The sequence below is a fragment of the Panthera onca genome, chromosome D2 (genome assembly GCF_046562875.1).
Source record: "Panthera onca isolate mPanOnc1 chromosome D2, mPanOnc1 haplotype 2, whole genome shotgun sequence".
Lineage (NCBI taxonomy): Eukaryota > Metazoa > Chordata > Mammalia > Carnivora > Felidae > Panthera > Panthera onca.
The window spans coordinates 18,685,503-18,702,994 of NC_138349.1; the positions used below are offsets into that span (position 1 = coordinate 18,685,503).

At 44.7% G+C, this 17,492-nt stretch overlaps 1 pseudogene; it reads right to left on the minus strand.

Annotated features, from left to right (window-relative positions):
- Positions 1–49: 49 nt before the first annotated feature.
- Positions 50–12,370, minus strand: LOC132685612 (guanine nucleotide-binding protein-like 1 pseudogene; annotated as a pseudogene).
- Positions 12,371–17,492: the final 5,122 nt, after the last annotated feature.

Below are 17,492 nucleotides of genomic sequence, written 5' to 3' on the forward strand. Positions count from 1 at the left end.
GCATTTCAGACGTCATGCTAGTGCCATAGTTTTTGTTTTTGTTTTTGTTTTTACAAAGCAGACAATCTTTATTCACAATTGGGATGGCAGAGGGGAGGTACCCTCAGGTCAGTCCAAAAGCAGAGATTCTAAGTGGAGCAGATGGTGCAGGGCAAGGACTCAGCACTCGTCCTCACCCAGTAGGGCGTTAAGGGTTTCGGGCAGCCAGGCTGGACCCTGGAGCTGAAGTTGGGGTGTCCTCATCCCCTCCCCCTCCTCATCCACATCTCGGTCCTCCTCTCCCTCCTCCTCACAGGAGCTGCTTAGCTCTTCTTCTTCCTCCTCCTCCTCGTCACCTGCTGGCCCCACCCTGCCCTGCAAAACCACCAGCTCTGTGGTCTCCAGATGGGACTCCCAGTTGCCTTTCTGTTCACTGTAGCCTGGTGGCTGAAAACACAGGCGGAGGCGGCCATCCAGTGCCAGACACAGGAGGCTATTGGCTGCTCTGTACACATCATTCCGGGCTGCCTTGGCTGTCATATAACCACGTTTCTCTGCCCGGGCTTCACAGATGTCCCAGGCACACCAGGGATGTTCTGTTGAGGGATCCCTGGCCTCTGGGTGGCGCAGGTGAGGCAGGACCTGCACAGGGATTCGAGAGGCCAGATAGCCCACTGTGGTGTATGGCTCCTGGATTTGGGCAATGGGGTAGATCCCCGCCAACAGCTGCAACTGCCTGGGCAGAGGGAGGGGAATATGATGAGTCCAGGGCAGTCACAGAGCTTCACAGAGGGGGTGAGAAAGTAGGTCTGAAAGTATCGGGTATGGCCGGGGGTTCTGGAGACACTCACGACCTACCGCCCCACCAGCCCGTTGATCAGTGAGGATTTTCCCACATTTGGGAAACCCATACAGCCAATGGTCACCACTCTGTCTTTGCAGCGCTCCCGGGTTAGGCAGGTAAGTTGAGGAAGTCCCAAATATATGAGCCCAGTATTTTAACAATTGTTTTACAGATGAGGCAACTGGGGAATTTAAGTATTGTATCCAGTTAGCCAGAGCTAGTAAGAGGGAGTATCGGCAGCAGACCCACACATTGTGCAGATAACCACATACTCATATAGTTACCTTGATTTTTTATCAATTTTTAAATAATAATTTTGCTATTGCCAGTGTTAAAGACTACTCTATCATTAGTTATAGTAATGTCACCATTTTTCCCTTGGATTTTTTTGAGGATGAACACATTGACCATAAATTATAATAGTTCTGCCACGTTCTTCTCACTCTTTGTCCTTTTTCCCTTGTCTTATTATTTTAGTTAGGTTCTGAAAAGCAATGTGACACAAAAGCCATAGTAATGGGTCTCTTTTTATATTTCATAGCCTTAATGCAAATATTTTTAATATTTAACCATTAAGAATGGTATTTGATATAGGACTTTGGGAGACTAGCTTTACACATCTAAGAAGACTCTTATTCCAGTGTTGCTGGAATTCTTTTCTAAACATATATTAGTGTTGAATTTTGTGAATGCTTCATATGATTTTTTTCCATGTGTTCATGTACATTTCTTCAGAGGCTGTAGAACTACAGCCTCCAATCCAGAAAATTCTAATATTTGGCCCTGAAAGCCTTTTCCAGTTTTAAATAGAGATTGACAAATGTGATTTGGGGTTCACCTAGTTAGAATGCTCTACAGGAAAAAAAAGCAAAACTTTGTGACATTTCATTCCATATTCCATGTGGTTTTAACTAACATTTCACCTTAGCAAGCAGCTCTTGTTTATTTTTACATGTCCGGTTGGTAAAAACAAAAGTAGAACGATAAACTTCTTTCCCCCTTCTTTGAACTGTTTGTAGCAGCGGCAGTGTGAGAGCCATCAAGATGAAATTAGATTGTGTGTGGTTGTGTCTCCTGACATACTCCTAGCCTCTTGAAAGCCCCCTGCACACTGGAAGCCACGCAGCCTGGGAAACCAATACCAGATTTTTTGATGTTGGAATCCGTCTCCCTCCTCCAGATGCCTCCAACTCTGGAAATATGGGGCCAACCTGTCTCTGAAAAATTGAGCTTTTTAGAAGTTTCAAGGACAAAGGTTTAACTCTTGTGGTGGCTCCAAACCGCAAATGCTTTCGCATGTGAGTTGTTCATGTTTGACATTTGGGCTCAGAGAAAAATAGTTTCCACTCGCCGTGGCTCTGGGTGGCAGAAGTCCCAGTTCCAGTTCTGGCTGCGTCATGTCGTGCCTCTTGACCTTGCTTACCTCTTCTGTAATAGGAAGCAATTGAACTCTATAATGTGCTGACATCCAGGTTCCATTTCTAGGAACCATGGGGTGCTGACAGCTTTTATGTCTCTTCCTGTCTTTCCCGTTGGCCTGCTTATGCCTCTCCAAGGACGTCTGAGTACAAGTACAATCACAGTCACTTATCCTATGTTGAAGATAACTGTGCCCATCAATCCAGGTTGGACCACACAGTAGATGTGAGGATAATGGATAAGTCATGACTCTTTTATTTGCATGTGAAAGAATGCGCTCAAAGTTGCTTAAGCAAAAATAGGCTGGTGTAATGGAAAGTCCAGGGAGCAGGCAGTCTTCACACACAACTGGATCCAGGTTCAAAGAATTGTGTCAGAACGAGTCCCTCTCCTCTTCTCCCTGCCTCCTGGCTCAGTTCTCCTCCACATTGGCTGCATCCTTAGGCAGCTTTCCCCACCCAGCTTTAGCTTGCGTTAGACCCTTGGTATAAAATCCTTTTCCCAATAGTCTCACCCAAAGTCTTGAGCAGTCTCTTGTTTCTGCTTGTCAGTCATGGCTATGTCAGTCAGGGTCTCACCAGGAAATAGGAATGGGATGATTTGAGGAGAGTTGAATGAAAGGACTATTCTCAAACTATAGGCAGTGTGTAGGAAAACTACAGGGAACTCTGGGGTCATAACACTGAGGTCTTATTATTATTCCTAGGCTTGAAAACAGAAAGGGCTGTCTGCCAGGAGTTATGACCTTTGGTTAACAGTTGCAGTGAACCCAGGTGAATGCATAGCTTACTCTTGAACTCCTTCCTCCTCCTTCTTTCTTTATTTTTCTTTTTTAAATTAATTTTTTTAAGGTTTATTTATTTTTGAGAGAGAGAGATAGAGAGACAGAGCGTGAGCAGGGGAGGGGCAGAGAGAGGGAGACACAGAATCGGAAGCAGGTTGCAGGCTCTGAGCTGTCAGCACAGAGCCAGACGCAGGGCTCCAACTCATGAACCGCAAGATCATGACCTGAGCTGAAACTGGATGCTTAACTGACTGAGCCACCCAGGCACCCCATCTCCTTCTTTCTTGCACAAAGCAGGGTGCAGAGGGATGGAGAGTGGACTCAGGAGTCAAATGGGATATCCATCCTATGCTCATTTTTTTTTTTTTTTTTTAATTTATTTTTGGGACAGAGAGAGACAGAGCATGAACGGGGGAGGGGCAGAGAGAGAGAGGGAGACACAGAATCGGAAACAGGCTCCAGGCTCCGAGCCATCAGCCCAGCGCCTGACGCGGGGCTCAGAGCCTGACGCGGGGCTCGAACTCACGGACCGTGAGATCGTGACCTGGCTGAAGTCGGCCGCTTAACCGACTGCGCCACCCAGGCGCCCCCTATGCTCATTTTTTAATCCATCCCCATAACCAGTGGAAAATAGTGTCTGATTGGTCAGACCTGAGTCCATGCTCATCCTTGGAGCTGAGGACGAGGTCAGGCTGAACTTGAAATGAACTAAGTGTGTGTGTGTATGTGCGTGCGCGTCTGCACACACACACACATGCGCATGTGTGCACATGCAGGCTTATGTTTGCTCAGCAAAAACCAAGGTGAGTTGCCAGAATAAGAGGGAACAGAGTATAGGCTGGCAAAATTAGCAGGAGACCACCATGGAGCAAATGCATTTCTGGCACTTGTTCTAATCTCAGAGAGCCAATATCTTCCCTTGGCCTTTTCCTCCTGGGACCTGAGTGAGGCTTGATTGGCAGAGGTGGTCTTGGCTGCTGAGGATCTGTCTCTTCACCTTACACGGATTTGGCGATGATCTCCAGACAAAAGTCAGCCCCCTGTGCAAAGTTCCTTGAAAAACATGCTTCACATGCTGATGGGCTGGTCTGACCAGGGCTTCAATTTGAGTTGACCTTTGGCTCCCCGTCCACTGCCTCTAAGCCTTGCTCATTCCAGGTCAGTGTGTGCTGTCCTTTTCCCTGTCCCTTGAGACACAACTCCAGTTCCTTTTCTTCATCTGCAATGCCAAACTCAGCCAACAATTTTCCCCTCTTTTCCATTCCATGTGTTACTTCCCATTTCAGGTGCTCAGATCCAGAATTCCAACAGCTTGCAATAAAGCCAATTTTTTTTGAGCTAATTGCCCTAGAATACTTTTCTGCTGCAAGGTGGAATTCTAGGGACTCCAGCTCTAGACAGCTCCCCCCACTGCCTGCCTACACACACACACACACACACACACACACAGATTGTGCACTTTCCCAGTGCTCAGTAGAGTGAATCATTACAGTCTACACAGCAGTCATTTGGTGAACAAAAGTACTTAGAATTGTGGTCACAGTAGAGTGACACGTGAGGAAGAGCAAAGTGGGAGGGAGAGAAGACCAAGGGGGGAAATACTCAGTGTAATTCTGAGCTTTGCTGGAGTAGTATCTTCAAACTCTAAACCAGAACGGTCCCCAGAAACTCAACTCTGTCCTCCTTCTCATCCCCTCTTCTCCCTGCCCCAAGAGAGGAATAAATGGGAATTGTGCACTTAAAATGACAAGGAAAACAGAGATGTATTTTCTCAGGAAGACAGCAAAATGCCTGTCACTGTTTACATGAGGCACTGATCATTTGTCTTTAGTAGAGTCATAAATATTTTTCCTGGGAGGGAGTGTAAGCACTCACACTGCACTTGTTGCTATGGCAGCTGGGCAATTTTAAATACCTAGAAATAGCAAGTCATTGGTTCATTGGGTCTCCCTTTTTTTCAGGGCCAGCAGCAATTTCTGTTCTTTCCCAAGGATTTTTTTCTTTGCCATTGGAGGCCTCCCTTAGGCTGTCCCTCTCTTGGTTTCCCTGAGACTATGATAGTCTATCCATATAAGGAGAAGTCAATCCTTGCTAAGCCCATGAAGCGTTGTGACTTTGGGTGGGTAACCTAATTGTTCTTGCCTCAGTTGCCGTATTTGTGACGTGGGGAAAATAATTACACCTCATTGTTGTGAATATTGAGTGGGATAATGCAAGTAAGTGCAGAGCACTGTGCTTGGCATTAGAAAATTTGGTTCTTCCTATTAAAAAGGAAAATAGGAATTAGGGGGCTTTATAGTAAGTGGCAGGAGTTCAGATGGGGTAAGCTGAGAAGGTTCTGTGATTAGACCTGAGAGCATAGGTGAGAGTGATTGGTCCTCCTCTGCCCCATCACTTCTCCTATTTCCTGATTTTTTAAAAAAATATTTATTCATTTTTGTGTGAGAGAGTCAGAGCATGAGGGGAAGATGGGCAGAGAGAGAGGGAGACACAGAATCTGAAGCAGGCTCCAGGTTCTGAGCTGTGAGCACAGAGCTCGATGCAGGGCTTGAACTCATGGACCATGAGATCATGACCTGAGATGAAGTTGGACACCTAACCGACTGAGCCACCCAGGTGCCCCTCTATTTCCTGATCTCATGTCTTGGTTAACTCTTGCTTTTTTGGACTTCCACTCTGCCTGTTCTCTCCAACAGGATTGCTATGGTAGTAGTAGACGCCATGAGGACAAGGACTGTGGCTCTACTGACTCTTTGGGTCCTCCAAGGCCCACAATGTTTTGTACAGAGTAAGTGCTCAAGAAGTATTTAGGGTGGTTACCTATGTGGAAAAGAGGGCATCCCAAGCAGGGGAAAATGCTGATCAACACCTGGCATTGGGAAGATTTTGGCCTCTCAGGGAAATTCTTTTCCAGTCTCCTGACTCCCGTTTTCCTTTGGTTGAGATTCAGTTCATCTATAGTTCAGGAACTTGTAGATTCAGTCAACTGGCCCCCCAGAAACCATTCAGGAAGAAGATTCCATGCTCCATGGTATTGCGTTTTCTGCATTGTAGGACTCAGCCCTAGTGGGGTACTGACCGGGAGAAAAATGGGAAAGGGGGACCTGAGCAGACATCAAAGGAGTACAAAGCTACACTCAGTCTTTCTTGTCTTTCTTTGCCTTTTGAAAATACATTATTTTTAGTAAGTAATGTATAAATTTGATCTTAATTGTGGAACTATTCAAGAAAATAGAGAAAAGTATCATTATATATATTGTTATATATAATATTCTATATGTATATACCAAACATTCTATATATTCATAAAGAAAAATATACCTTTGTGTTTTGTACATATTCTATTTAGTAAATGAGATTGTTCTGTATTTACTATCTTACAGCTTACTTTTTCTCCTTAGCTATCATAAAAATCTTATAGATTTTTCTGTCAGTACTCAATCTTTTTCTTAGTACTGTTGTTCCATAGTTTATTTAATTAACCATCTCCTAATGAAGATTTAGGTTGTTTTTAATTTTTCTGTATTGCAAAGAACAATGTAAAACATGAGTTGTTGTACACAGATACTTATTTGCTCTAAGACAAATACCTTGCGATAGAATTTCTGGGCCTTTAATTAAGTCTTATTTTGTACCTTTAAGTTTTCATTTTCTTCATAAAGTTTTGGAAATTTTTGTGGGCATTATTCTTAGCTAGTTTCATAATTATATTTCTATTGTAAACAGAATCTATTGTTCCATTATATTTTGTGATGGGATAGCTTTGGTGTGCAGGAAAGCTACTGATTTTTTTTTTTTTAATGTTTGTTTGTTTAGTGAAAGCGGGTGGGCAGGGGGGCAGAAAGAGAGGGAAAAAGAGAATCCCAAGTAGGCTCTGCAACTCCAGCACAGAGCTCTATACTGTGAATCATGAAATCATGACCTGAATGGAAATCAAGAATCGGATGCTTAATGAACTGAGCCACCCAGGTGCCCCCCAAAACTACTGATTTTTAAGTGCTGATATTCCTTTTGACTACTTTGATGGAGCTACTTCTGAATCCTAAAACTCTCTTAGATTTTCCAGTTCAGTCATCATATCATCTGCAAACAGTGAACTATCACTGTTTTCTAATACAAGCACTGTATTAGAAATAGCAGCACTGTTTTCTAATGCTTCTATTGCATTTTCTTATTGCATTTATGACACTATTTATGTGATTTTGGCTAACTTTTCGCTCTGTTTAACCTCATAGATGACATATCTTAAGGATAGTCAGGAGGATATAGATGTACTGCTCTTTCGTGGAACTTCTGAGGAACAGTTATTTCTGCCATGAGAAATGGTTTGGTGATGACAGGAAAACACATAGGGCTAGATTCCAAGTGAGATGTAATGGGAAAAAAAGATTGGAATGTTCTTTGAGTTGAAGAGCCATCTAAAGGTTGCCAACGACATCCACTAACCAAAAACCAGGCGGCCCTTATGGATGTGGCTATAGGCTTTTTACAAGTTTTTGTCTTGTGGCAAGTTTTGTCCTTGTGATTGGAAAGGAGGTTTCCAGACTTAATGTAGGCTCTTGCTGGGTCCCACCCAGATAGACCCAGACAGATAACCATCATTTACACCTGTGAAGATGACAGTGTGAGATGCTCCTGACCTTGCTATGGTGAGACGTATGTTTTGGCTATACTGAGGACTGGTTTTCCTGATCCATCCATCTCCATTCTGATTAGTGGCCTACATTGTAAGGTAATGTCAAAGACTGGCAGTTTTAACAATGGAACAAAATAAGCTGATGGGGTATATATCTAATCTACAAACTTTGATCTCTTTTGCACAAATCTCTGAATTATGGATTTAACCAAACTAATGGTGTGGTAGTAGGAGTGGAAGCTGACCAATGGGGAATTATCAGAGACATACTATAGAAATCAATATAATAAGGATCAGAAATTCTTGAGTATTGATGCGACCAAATTCAGTAGTCTTTCATCAGATCTTTGAGGGAGACTGTACCTCATATATCCTTGTGTTTCAGTGGTCACGAATCGCCTATTGCAGAAGGCTTCAAGTCACAGCTCCCTTTGGAAAGATATTTTAGAGTTGCTCTGCCTCAGTGGAAGTTGGATTCTAATGTAATGCTTTAATTTTCATGATTTTAGACTCCTCCCCTCCTTCTCTTAAAAAAAAAAAAAAATATTTCGCCGAGAAATCCCTCCCCTGGAGTTGAGGGATAACAAGGAAGTTGCCGAACTTCAAGTGCAAACCTGAGACTTTAATGAAGTAGATTTTCTCATCTTCCTTCTTCTTCCTTCAAGAAAACTTCAAACTTTGGAACTCAGAATGGAACTGAAGGGCCTTGGGTAAATGTGCACAAAGATGAAATGACAATGTAGGCATCCTGGCTCAGGAACAGACGATCGTAATGATATTACTTCTGTGTGTGTTCCCCTCTCTCTCTCATGTTCATTTCTTTCTGAGTAATGTTTTGGGCCCAGTGGAGAAGCTCATGATGTTTTTTGGTAGCTGAAATGAGGTTAAAGTAATGAAATTCTGCCAACTAAAGTTTGGGAGGAAAATGCTTAGTAGCTGCTGGGACATAGCCAGTTCCTGGGAAAGCGGTTGTGTAACCAGAAAAGGAACTCAGTAGTTTGTACAGCAGTGGATGGATCTCGAGCATAGGTCCCAGCACTTTGGTGGACACTGGGGAGATTCTGGTTTGAAAATTGGTCAGAAATAAGTTTCTACTGGACTGTAAGCTCCATGAGGGCAAAACTGCTGTCCTTTTGGCCAGGGCATCTCAAATGTCTTGGCCACAAATATGTGCTTGGAAAATCAATTGAGTAAGTCCAAAGGGGAGAAATTAGAGTGATACAGTAGATACCTCTGACACCTGTGTCACATCTCCTCCTCTCCCTCTGAATCATCGGCAGGTGCCTGGGAAATTTTAGACTCACTCCATGATATGCAGTATGCATGTCTTTCCTGCAAAGTATGATGTGTCTTCCTGCATTCTGCCTTGGGTCTGCTCTCAGGTCACCAGGGTTTGCATTGTCATACAGTGCAAACTAGAGGTAGGGTAATGTTAATGTTCTTGGGGTGTTAGGAGGACTGACACTAGCCAATGAGGTCTGGGAGCTGGTGGATATACGTTGGCAGATAAAGTCTCCTGTGTTTAAATGGACAACTGTGAGAGATACCCTGTAGGTGTGGAAGAGAGTCCCAGTTGCTCAGGACAGTGACCTCAGTGATACACCGTGACACTGGTTTTTCCTCCTTCGCTATCCTGTTTTTCTACCTCCCTCACTCTTGCTTCCCGAGATCATCTGCCAAATAAAACACTTGTACCCTAGCCCTTGGCTCTCACTCTGCTTTGGAAGAAACCCTAACTAAGACAAGTTTGTAGGAGAGGGGGGCATAAACTTTTGTTTTTCCGAATGGGTCTTCCCATGATTTCAGTCTTGCTCATGTTCCACTATGAGCCACATTGGTGGCATCCTAACTATTAGGGATTTAGAGGATTAGCCCTGGGTCTGGCTGCTTGGGTTCACTACCTATAAGCTGTGTGACCCTGGGATTGGTCCTTAAAAAGATTAACAAAGTGCCTCATTTTCTTTTTCTGTAAAATAAAGATAATAACAGTGCATAACTACCATGGTGACTATTCAAATGCAGTGAGAGCATGTTTGTGAAACTCTTCGGCACCATTCTGGCACATGTTAAGTGCTCAGCCATGCTAGCTTCCCCGAGGACAGTCACTTCTCATGTGATGCTACTTTCAATCTTTTATAAACTGTGGCTGTCTGTGTATACCTATTATCCCTCTACCTCAAGTGTGAGTTTCTGAGGACTGGAACCTATGGCTTTTCCATATTAATGCGCCCTGCTGTCCATCATTGTGACTTAAACAGAGTAGGCATCCAGTGGCGTTATATGAATGAAAGAATGTCCTTGCTGTTATTGGCAGCGATTTGAATAGGAGTAGCCTATTCTCAAAACCTGGATGTCTGGAATCACTGTACTGTCCTTCGGAAGCAAAGACTGACCTCCCACGGCAAGGACTTTGGAGTATATTTTCCAGAAACATCATCATTATTGGATGGCATTTGTAACTGATTGAGTCATTCAGAGTAGGAATTTATTTTTTCCTCTCTACTAGGGCTATCCAATAGAACTTCCTTTGATGCTGGGAATGTTTTTTCTGCTTTCTAATGCAGTAGCCACCAGACACATGTGGCTCTTGAGCACTTGAAATGTGATTGAGAAACTGAACTTTAAATTTTATTTGCTTTTAAATAATTTGAATATAAAGAGCCACACATGATTAGGATCCACGGTCCTGGCCAAATAGTGCAGTACTCTGTGGTTCCAGCACCTAGCCCGTGCCTGGGGTTGGTGCTGACATGTTTGCTCAGGGAAAGAGTGAGTGCTTGTTAAACCCTTATCTTTCCATATCTATTCTCTTCTTTTTTGGAAAATGTTTATTTATTTATTTTTGAGAGACAGAGAGAGTGCAAGTTGGGGAGGGGCAGAGAGAATGGGGGACAGAGGATCTAAAGTGGGCTTCTGTGCTGACAGCAGAGAGCCCGATGCGAGGCTCAAACTCTCCAACCGCGAGATTATGACCTGAGCCACCCAGGCACCCCAATATCTGTTCTCTTTGCCTTCCCCAACTGCCCTGTGAAGAAGCAGAGTAGAGCGATTATTTCTTACAGGTGGTGATGGTGATGATACCACTGTCTGTGCTCCTACCATCACCACTACTCCTAGTAACGATAGCAACAATGGACAGGTGTTGAGTTACTCCAGTCATGTGTTAGGTAATTTAGACGTCCTGTCTTCTTATTTATTCCTCATAATGACTCCATGAGGTGGTCTCTTATTTTGGACTTCCCCTTGTATTAGTCTTCTAGGGCTGCCATTACATAATACCACAGACTGGGGGCTCACTTAACAGAAGCTTATGTTCTCACAGTTCTAGAAGCTGGAAGTCCAAGATTGAGGTATCAGCAGGTTTGGAATCTCCTGAGGCCTACTTTCTGTGCATGGATGTGCTCTCACTGTGTTTTCACATGGCCTTTCCTCTGTGTGTCTTTTCCTCTTATAAGGGCACCAGTCAGACTGGATTAGGGCCCATGCTAACAACCTCATTTTAACTTAATCTCTTCTTGAAAGGCCCTGTCTCCAAATATAGTCACATTCTGAGGTACTAGGGTGCTAGGACTTCAACATATGAATTTGGAGAGGACACAATTCATCCCACTACACCCAAAAGAAGTCTCTGAGACAAGGATTGGGTGCAGGTAGCTCATTTGGAAAGCATAATTGAGTTTCTTTAAGGGAAAGTAAGACCTGTAGAAAAGCCCATGAAAGGGGTGCTTATGAATAGGTTTCTGAACCTCAGTCCTGCTGGAGAACACATGTCAGAACTGCCTGACCAGAGTCTGGAGAGGCTGGCGCATTGAGCCATAGACTCTGCATGGGACATACTCTCTAGATTTTGGAGTTGCCTCTGTCTCTGGAAAGCAGGCTCTTTTGATGCAAGAGAAAGCCCTCCAGCAGATACAGAAGAGATCAGATGTTTAAGGTGGAAAGCTGTCAGCTTCAGCTGGAAACTCAGCTGTGCCAAGGGGAAGTAGGGAGAGGGATGGGCAGAATGTCAGCTGCACCTGCTACAGGAACGTATGGTTATTATCCCTATTTTCCAGATGAGCACACAGAGAGAGTTGAGTAACCAATAGTAAATGACGGGACTTGAGTTTGGATTTAGTTTATTTAATTGAAAAACCCCAAATCTTAGCTATCACATTAATTAAACTCATTCATTGATTGGATAGACATTTGTTGGGCCTCTTGTATATGCACATATGCCAGTGCCAGGGATATAGCGATGGGCAAGACATAGATCTGTACTTACCCAGAATTAGTCAGTGGCAGACCTGGGATGCTAACCCAGGTCTTCGGACTCCTGGCACAGTGTTCTTTGCTCTCTCTGAGCAGAGCCATGGGACTCATGGGTGAGTTCAATGCCTCGGCTATTCACGTTCCTATTTGACTCTCCCTTCTCAATCTTAGAGATCAGTCCCTTGGTTGGCATGAAACATGTCAGCTCTTTAGCTTTGTTCCAAACAAAGGCCCCTCGGGAGATGAAGCAAGAATGTATATGAGATTTATCACCAGGATTTGTTTTCTCCAACTCATCCACGTTTGCTCTCTCCCCTCACGTTGCCTCCTGCACACGCAGGCGTTACCAGGTGCCGTGGTCTTTGCGCTCTACAGTCTGGGACGTGGCCCTGGTGAACATAGTCAGGATGCCTGAGACGCACACGAGACACGGGCCTCCACCTGCCGCGCTCTCCATCCTCATGGATAAAGTGGGAACAGAGGGACAGAATCCAGCAGTCTCCATGAATTGCTTGGCAGGAAAAGGAAGCATCTCCTTCCAGGTTTGAGGTTTTTGTTTTTTGTTTTTTTAATTCAAGTTTATTTATTCCAGAGTAGCAAGAATATGAAATCCATATGACAACCTGTGTTTGCGTAGCTCCTAACTTTGTAAGTCTAAAGTGATCAATATGGTGGTCTGTGCCGACATTTCTGTCTCTGGCTGGCAAATCCTTATTTTTTGCCCTTCAACTGTGCATTCACTTACAATACCTCATTTGAGTTTTACAAAAGCCTTACAAAGTAGTGAGAACAGACATTGTCTTCCATTTACAGTGCGGAAAGTGGGGTTGAAGGAGATGAACAGTTTCTCTAGTTCACAAGGTTTGGGGGAAGAAAAATTAAATTATCAATGTGAAAGGATGTCAGTGGAAGGTGAAAACATCATGCAGATATTATTGTTCTCAGTGTGACAAATCTCTTTAGTGACAGAGCTGGAATCAGAAGGCATGCTTTTTGACTTCCTGAACAGCACTGTGATTCTGCTGCTATGTGATGGTTGCTTTTACTGAGGTCTCTTGGGCTATAGAAGGGACCTAAGTACCTCCCAGGTCAATGTGGAAAATCCTGATGTGAAGCGAGTCTTACTGGGTGTTCTGGCTACTACTGCTCCAGAGCTCCAAATCTCGTGGAGTAAAACAGTGACCATTTTATTAAGCTTATAGTTTCTGTGGGTCAGAAATCCCAAAAGGGCACACAGTGGGAATGACTTGAATCTGCTTGATGATGTCTGGGGCCTCTACCGGGGAGGACTCTACTGCCGGAAGCTGGGACGTCCTTAGGACTCTTGTACGTGACTGGTGCTTGGAGTAGGAAGACCAGGACTGCCAGTCTTGTACGTGGCTTCTCCCAGGGGTTGGGGCTTCCTCACAGGCTGGCTGTTCCAGGGTGGCTTTCTTACATAGCAGCTCAGGGCTCCAAGTACAGGCATTTCACTGGACAAGGCAGAGGCTGAGTTGGCTTTTCGCTTCTGCCATACTCTTTTGCTGACAAGGGACCCACGAGCCCAGCCAACAAGGAGAGAGGACACAGACCTTACTTCTTAATGACAGGACTATCAAGGTCACATTGTAGACGACCTTGTAGGATGAAAGATACCATCACCTGCATTTTTGTAAAATGCAATTTGCCACGCCTGGTTTCAACTTATTTGTTTGTTGCCCTATATCTTAATTTATTTTTTTTAAAAAGTTCTGGAGTCACGTGTTTATGTACAGTGTTTCCATCTTTCCCTGAAAAAATGTAGATGTACAAAAGATCAGCAAACATATTAGCCTTGTGAACAAGAGACAAAACAGAAGCATAATTCACACGTTTCTGACTTCACAAGGATGGCTATTTCTATAAAGATTAAATTGGTCATTGGGTAAATAAATAAGCCATTGCACCTATTTCTGGTAGCATCTATTAATGAGGCGATTCTAGATAGCTTTAAATGGTCTTCCAGACTGTGGCTAGGATGTAGATACACATTCAGCTGCACATGTGTTAAATGCACATCTATCATCCCTTCCCCTCGAATTGATAATGCAGGTCGATAATGTGTGAAACAGGTTGGTTGAAAATTATGTTACGGTGGTAACGGTATACACACAATGTTGCAGGGTGAGGGGTTTGTAGGGCAGTGGGTGTTTCAGAGAGACAGGGTGGAAGCAGTGTGTGGTGTTACACATAAAAGCAGCCAGTGGCTCAAGCACTTGTCGAGGCTTTGGTACTGACATGCACGTGTTCATAGGAGCGGGCAGGAAACAGATTACCCAAGAGTCTCTGGGAACGGGTTTTATATGGGACGAGTCTCTGGGAAAGGGGTTTTTATATAGGAAAAAAATCATCAAAGGAATGTGAGGTGGTTTTCCAAATTCCTCGTTGGTTATTCCGAAGGAAATACGGAGATGTCTTTGCCAGAGTGGCCCCAGCCTTTGTGTTCAGATTTTGAAGGCACCACTGATGTTCTGATTACTGCATCCACACAAGTGCACACACACGTCATGCTCAGTGTTTTGGAGTTAGGGTCACATTAGGTTTGTACTTAATTATGGTTTTGGTTTGCAGACGTGTGAGGCAAATAAAGGTAAGATTATAAAAGGATGCCTGCAAAATTTCTTCTCATTAAAAAAACTTCTCTCAACAGCTATTGAATACCTAGTGATTTCAAGACTCTCGGAGGGACATCAAGGTATTTGAGGCTTGAATCCTGCATTCTACTTGGGGAGGCAAGATATAAAACATATAGTTTTGTATTGTTAACTGGGCATGTGTTTAAGAAACAAATAATGTTGCACACACAGTTTGTTTTAGTCGAGGAGGATGTGATCCCTGGTGGGGGGAGGCTGTCAGGTGCATATTCCCAGAAGAGATGGGGCCCAAAAGGAATTTGCTGGGGTGGTTAAGATTCAAAAGATGAGAGGGTGGACGCATTCCCAATGAGCCCGAGGAAGCAGGGAATGAGATGTGGACAAAGGTGTGGAAGCAAGAATGGCGTGCGTGGGCTCTCCCTCCACCTGCAGCCAGTAATGACAGCTGAACTTGAAAAAGTATATCAGGGTCATCTTATAGGGGGCAGTTGGCTTTTTGGCCGTTTTCAAGAAGACGAGTTCAGAGCCAGAGCTGAGAACAACCCCACCCCGAAAATCGCAGCCATCTCGGAGGGCCACCTTTGATTTTATGACTGCTTACCAAGTGACAGCACTGATTAGGATACTTGAACCATCGTGTATGAATTCCTCAGATCAAATTAAAATCATTAATCTCCGGGACAAGCGCAGCAGAGGCTGAGTCTGCGTCTCTGCGTCTGAGTTAGAATCAGAGTAACTGGAGCTTCTGTAATGAACCTGGCTGCTTGGGGAGCTGCTGTGTCCCAGGAGCCCAGGGCAAATTTTGTGCTGCTTGTAGCCCATGAGGGAAGGGGACAAAGTTGGCTTCTACCTGCACTCACTGCTGCCTGGCTGCTCAGGGGAGGCTCTGATCCTCTTTTAATCCGGTGGAGTCAGATTGGGGGCTGCTGCGGCAATGCTGGGAACACATCGGAGGGAGCCCATGTGGGGCAACACCAGGTGACACCGTGCTCGCCTTCCTGCTTACTATGGATGCTCAGGGATGCTTGTTAGCTGATCGGAAAAGTTCAGTGGCATCAGCACATCCTCAGCATTGGCAATGCAAAACACTATCAAACTTTCATTTCTTTGAACAAACAGCACAGAAGGGATGGGGAGTGAAGGGATGTTATTTTAAAGCAGCAATGGTATGTAAGTTTTCTCTAGCAAAGCAAGGGGATGTATAATTTATTCCCTTAACAAATATTTATTGAGAACCTACGGTGCGGCAGGCACTGGATTAGGTGCCAAGAACGCTATGGAGAACGAAACAGCATCCTGTGTTATGGAGCTTAGATGAGGGGGGGAGAGTGGTTTGGAGGGACACATGGGGTGCTATGATACAGGAACTAGGTAGGCAGGTGAGGCTGCCTGGTAGAAGGGATGGGTGCTTCAGGAGGGCTTCCTGGAAGAGGTGTTATGGAAGCCGACACTTTAGAGTTCAAGCTAGACCAGCAAAGAGGGGAGGACAATTGTCAGCAGAGAGAACTACCTGTGCATAAGCCTGTTATAAGACTTGATAATTTCAGGAAACGAATGCAAACAAAAGTGTTACGTTTCCACTCTGCATACTCTTCTTAATTCATTTGTTTAGTCATTCATCCTGCACCCACGTGTCAAGGTGTAAGAGCAAGTGGACAAAACAGCTGAGACAAGAACAGGACCCGGCTCCTTTTGGTCTCTTCATTGGCCTCAGACCGCATGGGTTTTGGAGTTGAGCGCGTCTGTGCTTGAATTCTGATTTACTCTTGACACCTTCACGTCCTCACAACATGCCCTTGAGCGTGTTACAACACATGCTCAGTCTCGGTCTTCACATCTGTAAAGTGGGGATACTGCTAACACCCACCCCACAGGGAGGTTTGGATAATTCAATGGAATATAACATATGTCTCTAAAATGAACGTCCCACTGCACGCTGACCTGGCTTGAGGTTATCCCAGTGTACTTTGTGCAGCCCCAGAGACTCCCCATGCAGAGTCTCGCCCAGCCCAGTCTCGCTTCCCTTCAATCTATAAGTTGTTGTGGGAGGGCCATGGAGAAGTGTCGAGGGGAGGGGTGAGCTGGGTGGTGTGGAGTAGACTTAGAGCATGGGCTAGGCGTCATGCCACTCCCCAACCTCCTAGCCCTTGACAGGGGCCATCAAATGCCCCCATGTGTTGGAGGATGAGGCGGTCAGCCCAAGGAAGCTCTGCCCCAGAGACTCTCCCAGTGCACAAACAGGGCCCTGTTTGTCCCATCTGCCCATTTGCCTGGGACCTCCCAGGCAGCAGCCCTTGTCTTCAGCTCGCTCCTGGTTTCAGCTGTCCCCTCTGTCCCTATTCCTCCACGGTGAGGCCTTTCCTGTCCTCTCCTGATAGTACTTAGTGGGCAACTGGGGAGCATCTCATCCACTAACGAAAAGAAAGCCTAGACTGACAGCAACTGAAAAATGTTTGCATATCACAGCCTGCAAAGGACACAGTTTCTGGCCTCTACTCTGCCTTGAGCAGCAGAGGAAAAGACAGACAGGAGTTGTTTTTGTTTTAAGAGCAGTTTGAATGCTGATTTCTGGCCACTTAGCCTCTTGACAAATGGAAGCTTCTTCCTACTTCCTTCCTCTTCCCCTTCATTTTCTTCCCTTATTTATCTTCTCTTTCCTCTCCAGGCCTTCCCACCATGTACCGCATTCCTTTTGGAATCATTGTCTTTGTATAACACGCTCCTGTTACCACTGGTGGCCTCTCCAACCCAACTTCCCTGAGCAGCATCCGCTGATCCATGTAGATATGACCTAGTGACGGTCCCTTATATTCTCCAGACCTGGGAATTTCATTTTGGTCACATCATGGAGATCTTTCCCCCAATAAGTAAAATTCTGCGATTCTTGTTGTTAGAATGTTAGTTTTCTAGATGCCTAGATATGGCACTGAAGCACAGTAAGATACGTCCATTTCCCCCACCAGAATG